Source organism: Ceratotherium simum, chromosome 15 (assembly GCF_057802395.1).
Source record: "Ceratotherium simum simum isolate JZ-2026a chromosome 15, ASM5780239v1, whole genome shotgun sequence".
NCBI classification, from domain to species: Eukaryota; Metazoa; Chordata; class Mammalia; order Perissodactyla; family Rhinocerotidae; genus Ceratotherium; species Ceratotherium simum.
In genome coordinates this window covers 35,315,864-35,332,460 of record NC_141914.1, presented here as the reverse complement: position 1 = coordinate 35,332,460, position 16,597 = coordinate 35,315,864, and the positions used below count along the sequence as shown (strand labels likewise).

Here is a 16,597-nt window from a genome sequence, read left to right as displayed (position 1 = left end):
GTTCACAGTGGTTAAGTGACTTGCTGAAGGCCTGGCTTGTAAGTGGCGGAGCTGGGATGTGAACCCAAGCAGTCTGGTACGCCAGTACCTGGGCTCTTAACCACTATGTTCTACTGTCTCTCAGGGGACAGGTGACTTAGGCATATGGTTCCTGCACTTAACACAGATGCCCCTGGCTCCACCTATAAGCCATGAGGCTTTTCATAATTACAGATAACCCTTAGACTCTGATTCAATGAGTCTAGGGTGGGTATTCATAGAGTGGTATAGGATATAAAATAAGAACAGTGAGAAAAAATGTAATAAATTTTTTAAAAATATAATACAAATAAAAACATAATAGATGAAGTATAGGGAAGAGGATATATGGATAGACTGAGTGATCACTTATGGTTGAATGAACAAAATAGAATGTCTCCATCTCTATCTACGCAGCAGTGCTGACTATTGGACTCTGCTCTATATTGGCCACAACTTGTCGGGAGCAAGCCTCTCTCGATGCTTCTTAACTACAACACATTTAAAAGTCAACTCAACAATCACTGAAATGAATTCTAGGAGATAATATGGCACACGTATATGCAGAAACCATCCATAAACTGTAAAGGTGAAAATAAATGTTAGTTGTCTGTGTTATGGTAGATGATGTGTTATGTATCATCCCAGCTTACAAGGTATAACTGTGTATCTAATAGATTATCAATAATATTTCCATTGAATCTATTAAAAGTTGGTCATTTAATTGGAGCTTGAGATAAACACTGTGAAGTGGTACTTGCCTAACTGAGAACCAGTGTGCGAGGAAATTTAATTTTTGATTGTTTGTCATGATGATGGGCTCCTTCAGATTGCTGAGTCATGGGGCCCAGGCACTGGCCTGGTGACTAGGAAAAAGGTAAATTGGGGACAGCTGTGACTATAGACGGCGTGCCTCCACTTGAGAAGGCAAACAGATCAGAGAGGAAGCCTTTGGCTTTAGGTTGTTCTAGAAAGAAAAAATAACACTATAGCAGAGACTAGATGATATGAGAATCAAGAGAGAATCAGATTGAGCATTCTGTAAATACTAAGCATTATGAATAATTACAGTATTTTGACTTTATAATATTTGGAACACAACAACTGAAATTCCTAAAAGCCAAACTTGGCTTTATCATCATTTTAGGATTATGGAAGGCTAGATTTGGAAGGGGCCTTGGAGAACCCTTAATCCAAACTCATTTCTTCTAATTTTAGAGCAAACAGTTCCTCTGGATCCCAGGAAGCAAGTTGCCCAAGGTAGGATAGCAAGTTGTTCTAAATAAAGAGAGCTACAACACGATCCTTTGGTGTTTTAAAAAACAAACACTTATGTATTTTCTGGGGATTTCCATTTGTCAAGCCTAAAAAGCTACTGATACTTAAACCACTGGGTTCCTATATTAAGCAAATTCAAAGCCATGGTACACAACTGTTAAAAGATAGAAGAAATAGCATGATGTTTCCACAATCTTTTGGACGTGCCTCAAATCCTAGGACAAATTATTAATCATTCATTTAGCAATCACCTATTGATGCTTACTATAATCAGTGTATTTTCAAAACTCCAAAGGGTCCTGAAGAGCTCGCAGTTCAGCAAAGGCATTAGAATGTACAACTGCTACTACTATTACTACTAATAATATGAGATATGAAGCATTAAAGACCTGAAGAGACATACAGGGAGTTGAAGGAGGGTTAGAATACCAGGGTTTCTAACAATCAGGTAAGTCTTCATGGAGAAGCCGTCACCTTAACTGGCTATTCTCATGATGATAGAAAACATTTTTTTAAGTTTATTTTTATCTATAATAATCAGCTCATTCAAGAAAACTTGAAAAATGTAGAGATTTAAAAAATAATTTTTATTATTTAATAATTTGCTCTATTTCCTTCCAGTATTTTTTAACAGACATAGCTGCTTTGACTTTTTTAAAAATATTGTTCTTCTAATCATATTTAATTGGTTTTCTCAATAATGTTATACCTATATGAGAGATCGGCCCCGCAAGATAAATTTCTTATGTCCAATTACAGCATTAGTCTCCCAAGAAATAAAAAGCCACAATGAAAGGAATTAAAGGGAAACTGATCCAGATGCTGCTGCGAGAGGGCACCAACCTTCCCTGTTGCTGCAGAGGCATTGCCCCACCTGTTCAGTCAAGGATGATATTGACCATGTTCCTCAGGGATCTCCTGACCCGGTGGGAGCTCTGTCGACAGTTCACAGAGCAGTTTGCCAATCATTTAAACCATCGCTTCACCATTCCTGAGTTCCTAACTTCTGCTCCGTTCTGTCTGTGGAGTACGTCCTAAACCAGTGTTTCTCGGACAGTAACGTGCATAGGAATGACCTGGGACTCTGGTTAAAATGCAGATTCTGATTCAGCAGGTCTGGGATGGGCTGGAGAATCTGCATTTCTAACAAGCTCCCGGAGGATGCCACTGCTGCTGGTCCGCAGACCACACTTTCAGAAGCAAGATGTTAGAGTATTTTCTTTTTCATACCAAGATATCTTTTTGTTGCTTTCACACGAGTAAAACAAAATTCACTTGGCCAAAACCTTTTTCCCACAAATCTACATAAATATTGTTTTATTTACTTTTGACATTTTATTGTGGCTGAAAAAGCCGAGGCCAATGAGATTTTGATTCCTTTCTGGGTAAACTCTTTTTGCCACCCGGATGTTAAAAGGATTCGTGGTTGTCGTTTTGCTTTATTCCGGTGTTACAAACATTTCACCCTGATGTGTCTAAGTGTGAATCTCTTGTCTTGGATATTGCCTTAAATGGGGGGTGGACCTTTTGGCTTCCATTCTCAGGTTAACTTTTTGCAGCTGAGGGAAGCTTCCTCTAATTATGCTCCCCTGTTGTTTCTGATCCATAACTGTTCCTGACCAAGGTCCTGCTTTCTTCCTAAGGACTTTCCTTAATTCTCAGAATCCAATCTGAGACCTATGATTCTATGGACCATTTTCTCCTCTTATTTTAATCTCTTTAGGCATTTCTCTATAGAAGAGATTCTCAAGTTTATCCTTTATATCATTGACTAGATTTTTCCTAGTCATTTCTGCTCTTGGTTCTTGCCGCCCAAAGTGGATGTTAATTCTACTATTACACTTTTAAAATTTCCTAACATATTTTTCCATTTTAGCCATTTCCTACTTCAGTTATTCTGTTGTTTTTCATATTGGACTCTCTCTTCATTACCTATGTGCTTGTTTCAAAAAGGCATGGCCTTTAAGGTTTTAGAGAATGCCAAAAACTTTTTTGTCATTTTCTTCTGGTTCCTCCAGCAAATCATTTCCAGAAGGTTGTTCTCCCTCTGTATTTTCAGGATAATGTTCTCTTTTCCCTTGTTCTGTAGTGTAATTTGTCATTCTTTTTGTGTCTCAGCATCTGAATCTCCTCCTTCTCACTGCCAACATTTGGAGAATCACCCATTTTATGAAGCAAAGCTTATCTTCCATATAAAAACTGAAAATGCCGGAAACTCAATTTCTCAGTCTCCCTTGCAGTTAGGGCACGTGGATTAGGCTCCGCCAGTTAGATATATCTGCTCTAGGCAATGAACTACACAAGTGGTTCAAGCAAGCAGAAGAGAACTGGCCCACTCCAGTTTCCAGAGGCAGCCTGGCAGTAGTTCTAAAGGCAGCACCCAGTGTTGGGGATGTCGGTGATATAAGAAGTCACGTCCATGGCCAGCTGTGGCATTAGGAATGTCACCAGTGGACCAATTAAATAGCTTCATCCCTAGTTGTATAGTCTCTGAATCTGTTCTTTAGTCTCAAAGTAGACTCTGGCAGCTCCTCAATACCTTTTTAATGAATTTATTTTCTCCTTATATTGTCAGAGTCCACTTCATATCTTACAACTAAGAACTCTGCCAGATACAATCAATATCTTTTCAATAGACCCCATAGTTTTCTTATTTTCTGCTTATCATTCCTCAAACGAGTGGTCATCTGCTATTCTGACACAGTAGACCCTTGATTCCATTCTGTTCACCTAGGTCTTTTTCAAACTCATTCCCAGAGGAGAGCTGATGTCATACTCCATTTCTGGCCCAATTCCTGGTGTCTTGAGGCTTTCATCCTGTGCAGGTCTGTTGGTTGGGGCTGGGATTTCCTAGCTCTGAGAAAGTAGAAATAGAGGTCTGATGGGGAAAGGGATAGCTACCCAGTACTCTCTCTGGTACAGACCTTGCCCAGAGGTTCAGTTTCCTCACCTATTAAATCGGAGGGTGGGATTCAGTGATTCCTAAAGGCTGCATACTCGTATATGCATGCAGGTTGACCCACAGGTGATGAGACAGGCTAAGAGGGACCAGAGATAGGAACCGAACTCACACACTCCCAGTCCCACTGTTTAGAACAGCCATCCTGAGCACAGCTCTGGGCAGCCCATCCCATGCTCAAAAATCCCCCATGGACTTTAGATAAAGTCAATGGCCAGGATAGATTGCCTATTGCTCTGCCAAATGCTAATGGTTTTCCCTGTTTTTTTCTCTAAATTATGTCCCCTCCCCACTTTCGTCCAAATTTCGCTAGCTCCATTGCCTCCTCCCTCATAAGCTTATCTTTTCCTATTCTCCCCATATTCTATGCTCAATCCATTATGAACTATTTTTAATTCCCTGATCCTATCATGATCTCACAATTCCCACTCTTTGCTTGTGCTGTATCCTTTGCCTGGAGGACTCCTCCTTACCATACATTTCTTCATTTAATGCTTACTCTTCTCTTGGGTCTCATCTTGCCTACCGTTTCTTTTAGCAAATCTTCTCTGCACTCCTCCTCTGCAAGACTGAAGTGTTCCTTCTATGGACTCCCATGACACTCTGACTCATCCTTAACACAAATCACTATATATAGTAATTGTGTGTGTGCGTGTGTGTGTGTATATAGGTGTGTGCATGTGTATATATATTTGTTTAGAACATTGACTACCCTCTAGCAAATCCCTCGGCTATGCCTTATTCTCTATTGTATCCCTAATACTTAGTCAAGTGTCTGCAGGTACTTGTAGTAGGTACTTGAAAATATTTGTGAAAGAATAATTAGAAGTACCTCCTCCCCAACTCTGAACATGCATAGCACTTTAAAATACAATGACTTTCTTCTCTATGTGAAGTATTTATATACAGCTTATTAGACTCCATTCTTTTAGAGTAGAATTCATGATTGCTTCAAGTAAATGCCATGTTCAGGGGCTTCCACATTAAGGGTACTCAAGAAATGTTATTTGAAGAAGTCCTGTACTGCTGGGTAACCAAAAAAATCAACTGTCCAAAATGGGCCACTGTTGAGAGTGAAAGGCAGTGCTATTAACAATTTCTCTGAGACAATAGACATAAGTTGGGACTGTCCAGGGGAACTGGGACGCACAATCACCCTATTTAGGTAGCAACACCTCTTTGCCAGATCATTAATAGTTGTTCTGTAGACTTTGATTTAGGATAGAATGTGCTGGGTCAGGGAGAGCTTCTGGCATTATAGCCACTATCTAAATAAAAGGACAAACTGAATATGAAGTATTATCATCTCCCAGTCAAATAGTAAGCAGTGAGTTAGTGAGAGGGACAGATAAACTACCCAGCATTCTTGATTCTCTTTTTATTCTTTATCCCATGAATACTACTTGCCTTTTGATTAAGAGGGGCATATGCAATGGGAGACACTGCAATTTAGATAATTTTTGAACTGTAATAATTAGTCATCATAAAATAGAAGGAAACAAAATCAAATCTGTTTCTTCTACCTCTGCCACAGTGATCAAGCATAATCCTTTAATTGTAATCAAAGGCAGGAATAAAATGTCAAAGCCATGTTCTTTAAAGAATTTAATTGGAGATTCAGCCATCATCCCAATGCAGAAACCACTTTTTTTTCGTTAAAGAAAAAGCACTTAGAGCATTTAAATATTTGTTCAGTAATCCCCAGTTAAGAGCTTGATGAGGGAAAGTCTTCTTATCCATGCTCTATTTTGGGAAATCAAGGCTCAATATACATTGCATTTGGGTCAGTTTGTGGTTTAGTAGATCCATTGTTATCAATAGGTTGACAAATTAAGGGGTAAATAGACCCAGAGAAAATACTGAAGGCTAACTTTGAAAGGAGTGTTAGAAAAGTTGAGTGGGGATACGAAAAGCAGTGCTAGGAATTAGGGACTCCAATAACACTAGTTTCATAGATTTGCATAGTTTTTACTGTTTGCTTACACATTCATTGTTCTATCTGATTCATGCCATAAAGATACAGAGGAAGGCGGGATAGTAGATCCACATCCAGTAGATGAATGAATGAACGACTAAGGCCCTGGGACAGGAAATGACTTGCTCATGGTTATACCTTTATTAACAGAGTCGGGACTAGAATCCAAGTCTCTTGACTCCTTCCCTGAGCATCTTCCCCTGTGCTCAGTTATGTGGTTGAGTGCTTCATGTGTGCATGGTATGGGAGACCTAAAAAAAAAGTGACCTGTCCTACTTGGAATTTGCAAATGCCACTAAAACCATTCACACTGCTTATATTTCTGTTCAGGAAATTCTGAAGCATTCCAGTTCTTTCCTGGCCTGTCTATTATGCCATGTGTCATGGGGAAAGAGAGAGCTTATAATAAACTAGCCTGCTGAAAGGAAGCTACATCTTATAGCCAGAGTCTTCTCAGCGTCCTGAGCCTCTAGTTACACAGTTGCAGCTGCCTGATCTGGGACTAAAGGGGCCTCAGGATCTGAAGGTGAGATGTTAGGGAAGTGTGGTGCTCTATGAGTCAACCCGACAAATGAACTAATACCACGTACCTGACTGGGTCTTTGTAAGGTTCAAATGGAAGTTGAAAACACCAGCCCCTTTGGTTTAAAAAATCATTGTAGGGGTGCAAACATGAATTATTGACCTATTGTTCTTTATGGATTTCTATTTTTATTCTTTTTTTTTTTTTTGGTAGAATTGAGCTAATATTGTGTACTCAAATGCATTTGAATTTTCCTGGTGACCATACAGTGCAGCCCCATCTCACATCAGGGTTAGTGACAGAAATGAAAGCATACAGTAGAAACTTTTACCTGAAAAATACTTAAGAAGGTGTCATGTTGGAGCCCAAGCCAGCCCATTTTTCCTCCAGCTTTAGGACTAATTGCTGTTTGTTGGTTGATCACCAGAAGAAGCAGCTGGCTCTTAACTGGGGGCCATGCTGAATAAAAAATGGGTATCTTTAAACAACAAAATCAGCGAGGTGAGAGAGTGCACTATGAAAGGCAAGCAGAGATGGCAAGATCCAGTGTGGGACAGTAGGTTCACACCTTGCATCTCCTGGTCACGAGAACCCCGGTAGAGAGGACCACTAGTGGCATTTAAATTGTCACCTCTCTCTTCTCTCTGCTCGCACATGGAATTTGTGAATGTTAAATGCATAATGATAGGACTGCACTGTAATGAGAACCTAACCTCAGAGAAGGGGACAAATGGAAGAGAACTTTTTAGGGAAGAATTAGTGAGACTTGATAACTCATTGGCCAGAGGAGTTGGGGAGAGAGAGAAGTCAAGAATGACCCTGGGTTGTGACTGGGGTACTTGGAATGGGAGGTGTGGGGAAGGGAGATCTGAGGCATGTTCAACTTAGAGCCATGTTGAGTTTGAAGGTTCTCAAATAAAGGTTGGATAACCTATGGAGGACACTAAGTTTAGTCCACAACTCAAAAGCAAGAAATAAAAATTAGAAAATTGTCTATAAATGGGAACTTCCGATTAAAATTAAATTTCTTCTGCAAAGTAGGAGGAACCTAGACCCATTCAATTTGAGGTTTACCCTACTCTTTCTCTGGGAATGTACTAAAACAGACTGTCTTAGCTAACTGGGTGAGTGAAGGACCACAGGTTAGAACTATGGGTAAAAAAATCTCATCAAATATTTCAAAATAATATCCCACCATAAACCATCTGGCATGGATTCCTAAGAAGATTCAAGCGTCAAAAGAGGGATTGCAAATTTCCAAATATTTGTTGGTTTGTCTTAAAAAAGAAGAGCTTTATTGTCCTTGTCTTACTACAGACACATAGGAAAATTTAAAGGATATGTTATTGTAAGAAAATTTAGACAAGTAAAAAGAAGAAATCATCCTAGCATTTAAGATAACCACTTTTAAAACCTTGGCTCATACCCTTTCAGATCCTTTTTCATACATCTATACTTTTTTCTTCTACTTTAAAATATCATATACTTAAGAGAAATAAGAGTATATGACCACACAAAGAGTTGTACATGAAATGCTCATAGCAGCATCGTTCATAATAGCCCCAAATATTCAGCAACTGAAGAATGGATAAACAGAATATGGTATATCCATACAAAGGAATACTACTTGTCCATAAAAAAAGAACAAAGTATTAAGACATGCTACCACATGGATGAACCTTAAAAATATTATGCTAAGTGAAAGAAGCCAGATGCAAAAGTCTACACATTGTATGATTCTACTTATATGAAATGTCCAGAATAGGCAAATCTATAGAGACAGAAAGCAGATTAGTGGTTGCCTGAGGCTGCAAGCAGGAATGAGGAATGACTGTAAATGGGTGCAAGGTTTCTTTTTGGGATGATGGAACTGTTCTAATATTAGAATGCAGTGATGGTTATACAATTCCACGAATCTATTAAAAATCACTTGTATGCTTAAAATGAGTGAACTTTATGGTATATAAATTATACCTTGATTAAGCTGTCAAAATATGTATCATGGACCTCTTTTTTTTTTTTTTGGTGAAGAAGATTGGCCCTAAGCTAGCATCTGTTGACAATCTTCCTCTTTTTGCTTGAGGAAGATTGTCCCTGAGATAACATCTGTGCCAGTCTTTCTCTATTTTGTATATGGGACACCACCACAGCATGGCTTGATGAGCGGTGTGTAGGTCTGTGCCTGGCATCCAGGCATGCGAATCCTTGGATGCCGAAGCAGAGTGCGTGAACTTAACCATTACATCACTGGGCTGGCCCCTATCATGGACCTCTTTTCACTCACCTAAAACTACAGTTGGAAATATAAGTCTAATCAAATCCATGTTCTTGGGCAGACATGCTCTCTCCTGCCCTAATGCCTGCTGTGATTCCCCAAGAGTGGGTGAGGCTGTGTATTACAGCCATGAATGAGGCAAAGCACATCCTAAAGCCTAGCCCCAGATGCCCAGATCGCCAACTAGCAGACCTTCTTCAGCAGTCAAGCAGCTCTACACAGCTTTGTAAAGGAGCCAGTGAGGCTGTCAAGACCATGCCTGCAGACATGGAACCCTTGGATATCATCCTCTACCTCCTGCTGTTGTGTGAAGACAAAATTGTGCACTCTATGTTTGTGTTCCCCCAACAGGCCCTGGAGTGTGTCTCCAGGCTCATCGTTGCCTGCTCAATCACCATCAAAGGAGTCTCAGAGCTGAAGTAGCAGGTCCAGTCCATCCAGTGGTCCATTGAGAGGTCTCACCCAAGCTATCTCACTGACCCTTTCCCTTGGAGTTGGTATGACGCATTATCTTTGTGTTAGCATGTAGGATAGGGACTGCGTCCGTCTTTCTCAACATTGTATTTCTAGGCCTAATACAGTTAGCAGGTGCATAGTAGATACTTGCTGTTAGAATAAAAAGGTGGTATAGACTGTCCATACATTTTGTGTTTGAGCCACTTTGAAACTTTTCATCGTTAGTGGACCCCAAGAGGGATTAAACCTCCATCCATCAACATTTGCGCTACCATAGACCGGTGCCCCCAGACAGACTGTACTGCCTGACCTCTGAGGGTCCGTCCATTGGCTTCCAGGCCTAGTCACAGCTCTCCTATGTTCCAGGCTTACTGGAGGTCAAAAGCCAGTAGACTTGTGAAGAGGGCTGAGTTGGGATAGGCCAAAATACATGCCACATCCTATGATCTGGCAAGATGCAAACAGTGATTACTCTAGAGCCACTGACTGAAAACTGGGCTTGAAAACTGTAAAATTGTGCAGAAATCCACGGGAAGATACAAGTCATCATTTGTTCATCATCATCATTGGTTTGATTCATCTAAACCAATAAAAAAAGTAGTAGCTTGTGACACCATTTTTCCCTCAGAAAAGACCTAGTACTCAAAAAAACGAGAAAATATTCCTTTGGGAAGTCTGATGATGTACTCTTTTTTTTACATTGAGATCATTTTTTCCCATTGTACAATGATGTATGAAGAACAGAGAGCAAACCTTTTATAAACTGCTTCGTTATCTTTTTTTTTTATAATTTTATTTATTTTTTTTCCCCCAAAGCCCCAGTAGATAGTTGTATGTCATAGCTGCACATCCTTCCAGTTGCTGTATGTGGGACGCGGCCTCAGCACCGCCGGAGAAGCGGCGCGTTGGTGCGCGCCAGGGATCCGAACCAGGGCCACCAGCAGCGGAGTGCGCGCACTTAACCGCTAAGCCACTGGGCTGGCCAACTGCTTCATTATCTTTAATGCTGCATTTAGTAAAAGCCTTCCACTACTGTTTACCATATCAAGTTTTCATCTCTTTATGAAAGGCTGATGCTTATCTGACTGGGCTGAGTCACCATCACCCAGGGGTCTTATTTGCATCACACACTGGTACAATGGTCTTAGGAAGAGAACTATGCTCAACTATAGAGCAGGATACATCAAATACTAAAACTGTCACTTGTGCTTAGTTCTTCCTGGAAAAAGAATTTATTTGATATAAAGTTGCAAAATAACTATTGCTTTAATTCTGTGTCTACTCCTATAGCAGAATTATATCCTTAGATATTTTATAAAATTCATATATGCTAAATGTGAGAAGCCTAGAACAGTGCACACAGGGCACATTGTAACAAATGACAAATATTAATCCTCTTCCTCTCCCTCATCCCTTCTAGCACTTTCCCAGAGTCATGGTGTAAGACGGCATAACCAATCTTCCAGAGAGAGGGCATTAATTGTGTTGCTTTCCTGGCCAAGATGAAAGACTCACTCACTCACTGGATAACATTTGATCATAAGACCCTGGTACTGCCTTGGCTGCTGGGGAGAAGAAATGAACAAGATACGAAGCCCTACTCTAAAGGGTTTTATGTTTGAGAGGAGAAGATCAAACACACCTATGAAAAATTACAATGCAATGGGATAATCAAGGGTGTACCTTTCCTAGAAGATAGTGATATTATTTTCACATTAGTGAAGGATGGTTGAAGGGAATGAGCAACAGGAAGGAGATTGCTTGAGAGGGAGCTAATGGGACATCTGCATTTGTGGAGATGGGCCTGGGAAAGTATTTCAGGAGGAGGAAACTAAGTGAGAAGAAGGCCAGAGGCAGGAAGTGCAGGAAGCTCGGGGTGTGTGTGTGCGTGTGTGTGGTGAGGGTGGAGGGTTGGAGGTGCAGTCTGTAGTTGGAAAAGTCCATTAGGGCTTGATCATGGAATGAAGAAGGGGCAGCTGAAGATCCTGGGCTTAATTCGGTTGATATCATGGAAGCTTTGCAAGTTTTGGAGTATAATGTGGCATGCTATGCTTTGGGAAGATGAGTTTGGTCAACAAGTTGAAAGTAGCACCAAATTGAAGAGCTGAGAGCATGTTGGAAAACATCAAATCTAAGAACCTAATTGTATGGATAAAGAAACTGAGAAGAGACAGGAAGTGACTTGCCAAGAGGTTACACAGCAGTTTTAGGGCAGGGAAAGGACAATAAACCTCCCTCTCCTTTGTCTCTTCATGCCAGTCCTTGTCCTACTCCCAAATGGCCGGATCCTCTGGCTCTGTCTCTCCCTTCCCACTGGTCTGTTTACATCCAGGCCATTTACATCCAGGCCTCATCTCTTGAGCAAGTTATCTGACTTTATTTAAACATCCAGGCCCTATACCTTCTCCATCTTCCTCTGCCTCTGATCAGGAACAGGAAGAAGAAGAAAAAAAACAGTTGAATGCTTACAATAATCAAGGTAGGCACTAAGTTAAGGAGTCAGAGATGAATTAGACTCTCAGTTCAGTAGCAGAGAAAGACAAGATGACCAAAGACATGATCCAAAGTCATATGGACTGAGGGTTAGTACAGAGCGACAGGATCACTCTGTAGGGGAAATGCATCCATCAGAGGGGGCAGTAGGGGCGACAAGGCCTCTCAGACGATGTGATATTTAAGAGGAGTCTGAAGAGGCTAGGTAAGGGTTGCCAGGTGGATGGAGAAGAAATGGTGCTCTCAGAGAGAGAAGAACCTATGTAAAGGCAGATAAGCATGGACAGGTGAGGCGTGTTTGGGAAACCACTAGAATTTCAGTTGGCTAGAGGGTGGGGGCATGTGAAGGACTGGCAGAAATGAGGTTGAAAGGCTGTGAAACCACACGAAGTTCGACCACATGATGGGTTTGAAGCTGGGAAGAGGCATATCCGATTGGTATTTACCTTCCATCTTCCACTCCCCTCTTGTCCTTATTATTTTTCCAGTAGCCTCTTCATATCTTTTCCTCTTGGTCAGCTGTGGCAGATTATGAGTTCTGCACATTGGAGTGTTCCAAGTGAGACCAGACGGTCACTCAGCAGTGGGTGAGCAAAGCTTCAGGCCGCCTGGGCTCTGGAAGGAACCTCAGCTTACCCACATTCTAGCTCTGTGTTAAGTGCAACGTACTTAACCTTCTTGGGCTTTACTTCCCTCATGGACAAAACAGAGCAAATAATAACGGCAACCTCAGAAGCGTTTTGGGAGGGTTAAATGAAATGCATATGAAAAGTCCTTAGACTATTGCCTGGCATATCATCAGCATGAACAAAGTACTGACATGAGCTAACAAAGGTCTTTGGGTAAGGGACTGTACTAAACACAAGGGAATGGTGGGAACACAGCCCAGCCCTCCTCAAAGCCTTCTGTGCTGTCACTGGACCAAAAAGAATGCTTCTATAGGCCTTCAGGTGACCAGTGTGCAATCCTCCGATCACAAGACCTCTACTCCATCAGAAATTCCATGCTTCTTTTAGTCTCTGAATTGGTAAACCTGTATTTCCCTTCCATTGAGTCTGCAAATTTACACAACTTTCCCTTCTTTCCCCAGTCCCTGAATGCAGCAGGTTTTAATAGGAATGTTGAGAAAAGTGAGAAGACAAAAGAAACCAGAGCAGCAAATGAGAGTGAGCCTTTTGGTTTGGGTTGGCACTGATGACAACACAGCATGTGGTTGGTCAAGCATCCAATTTATGACTTTGCCTCTGATAGTCCCGGTGAGTGCCTCGTGAGTCGAAATTATCTTTTGTGATTAACTTTATAGAATGCTTGTGCTAACCCTGTGCTCACCTGAGCAATTCATAAATATTTCAGGAGGAGAAACACAGTGATCTTCCCCAACACACCCATACAACAGTTTCAACATAATTAGTAGCATTTCTGGATCCAATACAGCACTCTTATAATGTGTGTGATGGAGGAAATGAATGACTCTAATTATACCTTATTAAATCTTATTAATCCTCATTAGAACTCTATTATTCTTTATAAGTAGGTTACTGGGGAAAAGAAAAGAGAAATGCTGGTCCAGTCCCGTTATATCTGATGGGGATGGGGTGAATCCATCATTACTTTGAGTGATATCAGAATTTTTTCATATTAAACAAGAGCACTCAGAATGTTGGTTTGTTGGAATGCTGAAGACAGAGTAAGTGAATTGTGTTGTCTGATGTTTTTAAAGCCCCAGATCAAAATCTCTTTAAAAGCTGATATGTCCTATTTCAAACTATATTAGTTGCAAAGAGAAAAATATTTCATTATTGCGTGGAATAGGTACTCGTGACCTTATCTCTGCCCCTATTTTCATATTTTTGTCTGTGTAGATGAGAAATTGAGAGTAAGACAGATTAAGAAATTTGAACCCAGGAATGTCTGAATTCAAAGACCTTGAACAAAGAAAGTGTGCAATATATGGCAAGTTCAATAATATCTCTTACTACATTTATTTCTTTAATTCTTGGTCAAAGAAATCCCAGAAGAACCAAGTTTTGGAAGTGTCATGAGTAGGTAACTCAGTGTACCCTCAACATTCATGAATGGGAATTACGGCCTGCTGGAGGTCTGGGTGTCCTTGTTGGGTGGAAATATCACGGAATTAGTCAGGTGACCTGGACCGGGGGAGGTGAGTTCAGGTACTTTTGTGTTGGGCAAGTCACATTCCCGAGTTTTTTCCCCAAATGTAAAAGAGGGACTACAATTTGTCCTATCTAACACGAAGATCTAAGAAGCCGGTGAGAAAGTGCTTTTATGATGTGCTGAGTCAGGGATTATTTTAGATAACAATAGGACAGCAATACAAGGAAACAAAGTCTCCAGGCTGGAACGCCTTCCAGGCAATGGCAGCCGCGCATTATACACATTATGGTGACCCCTTGATAGAGTAAAGGGTGATTCTCATGGTTGCTCATATTTACAAACGTCAGAGGAAAAAAATTCGACTAAAACTTTCCAAGAACACGCTTGCCTTTATTGAAACCAGTTCACCCAGTTCGCAGACGTTTTTTGAAACTATAAGCACAAAGTACACTTTCCGGGCTTCCGGACAGGGCTGTGAAGTAAACGTTCAACTCCAGGGGTTCTTTTCTTTGAGCACCGGACAGAGGAAGTTGCCCTCAGGAACTGATTGTCATTGCTATTCAGGGCTCACTATCTATCAGAACCTTTCAGGAACTGATATCCGGGACAAGGGAAGTTCGAAATCTCTTCACAGAGTGGTCCGCCTTGTCCGCTGACATCTAACCTGTTCACTGCTGAGTGGGAAGGAGGGACTCAGGGCCCTGCCTGGGAGCGGGGGGGGGGGGGGGACATGGTAGGGGGGCTGAGCAACTGGGTCCCGCGCCTGGATCTGTGGCATGTATGACCCTGGACAAGTCATTTCTCTTCCGGGAGCTTCAGTTTTCTCCTGTGCGTGTGGACGGGTTGGAAGCTGGTCTTTGCCAGCTCTGACATCCAGTATGTCTTGAGTCTTGCTGGGAATCTAGGGCGGGGCTCACGAGTAAGATCTTGGAAGGGGATTCCATGGCAGAATCTCTTCTGCTCTGGCTCAGCGCCCCAATTTGGCGCCTTAATAGCAGGCGCAGGTTCCCCCCTCTCTCCTGCAGCCCCTCCTCTCGGCGGCTTCCTCCTTCTACGTCTCCTTCCTCTTCCTCCAGTGCAGGCAGAACCCCCCCCACCTCCCTCTTTTCCTTCCTCCTTTCCAAGCTCCCTGCATCCCCGCGTCTCCTCCTCTTCCTCCCAGGAAATAAATGCCCTCTGTGCGCCCACCTTCTGGCAAAGCCACCGCCCGCTGCGGGCGCCCCCTCCCGCGCCAGGCGAGCGTGGCGCGGCGGCCCCGCGGGCACACGCCTTCCCATACCTTACATGGACAAATGCGTGCAGGCAAAGTCAGGAATTCAGGCCCCTGACGTCAGCCTCCAGCTCTCAGGGCACCGCACGGGAGACCGAGGGGAGGGGGTGGGGACGGTGGGGAGGAAGGAGGGGGAAAGGCACCAACCAGCAGCCGCTCCAGCCTTGCCGAAGTTTCACTTTTTGTCTGTGGGTTCGCTCCCGGGCCCCGCGCGAGCTTTCCCGGGATAAGTAGCTTTAGCGAGCGGGGGAGAGCCGGGCGCTGCAAGGTAAGGGCTGGCTGCACGGCCCGGGGCCCGGGGCGCGGGGCGCGGTGCGGGGCGCGGGGCCGGGCCTCTCCGGGGCTGGGGACAATGGGAGGGGGAGTGCCCGGGCACCTCCTCCTTCGCCTCTGCCTCCGCCTCCAGCCGCCGCCGCCGCCGCCGCTGCCCCGGCTGCCTCCTCCCTGAGGTATTGTTGCAAATCCTCCTTCCTTCCCCCCACCCTCCGCCCGCGGGCGCCTCGGGAACCCCCAGCCGTCTCCGGGCGCGGGCGCCTCCGAGGTGGCAGGAACGCGGGCGCAGGGCGCGGAGTGCGCGCCCTGCCCGGGCCGCAGGGCCCGCGGTGCGGAAGTGCCAGGCGCGGCGCAATCACGGGGTGCACGCCATGGGGGAGGGGGACCCCGAGTTTTTCGGGAAGCGTCGACCGTGGGCTGGGCGGGGTTGCAGCCCTGCACCGCGCGCCCCCCGCCGGGGCTTTTCTGGGCGCCCAGGGGGCGGGGCCACACCCCGACGCTTAGAGCTTTCGCGGAATCACAGTTGTCACAGTAGAAGGGGCCTAGGAACCTAGTCATCCAAGTGCCCCCATTTTATAGTTGGGGCAACTGAGGTCCAGAGAGAAGGAAGGTGTCCCCCAAAGTCACTCTCTGGAGGCCGAGCCATAATTAAAATATATGGCTCCCTACTCCTGGTTCCCTTTTTCCCAGCATTTTTCAAGCACCCACTGTGTGCTAGGCGCCGCGCTGGGTTGTTGGGTCAGGAGGATGAGGCCTAGTTCTTGCTCTCAGGAAGCGCTCAATCAACGGAGGAGCCAAACCTAATGTAAGACAGAAAGTGCGAAGTGTTGGGGAAAAGGCGTGGATAAAGTTTTAAGGGGCTCAGCGAGAGGTGTTTGATTTCCTGGTCCCTGGCGAGGGATCTGAGATGGCCCTTTGGAGGGGGTCGCCCTTCTTCAGGGCTTTTGAAGGATGGGGAGTTT

The 16,597-nt window shown here is 43.5% G+C and overlaps 1 protein-coding gene across 5 annotated transcripts in view; it reads left to right on the top strand.

Moving 5' to 3' along the window:
* Positions 1-15,487: 15,487 nt before the first annotated feature.
* The window catches only part of LPP (LIM domain containing preferred translocation partner in lipoma), a 665,849-nt gene continuing 664,739 nt past the window's right edge, over positions 15,488-16,597 (top strand). For 2 of the 5 annotated variants that reach the window (XM_087439870.1, XM_087439863.1), the window contains exon 1: positions 15,488-15,630. The gene's annotated coding sequence lies outside the window, so the exon portion shown is untranslated. Of the gene's footprint in view, positions 15,631-15,786; positions 15,812-16,597 lie in introns of those variants that run through there. The other 3 variants (XM_087439871.1, XM_087439868.1, XM_087439869.1) reach the window with 2 other exon arrangements.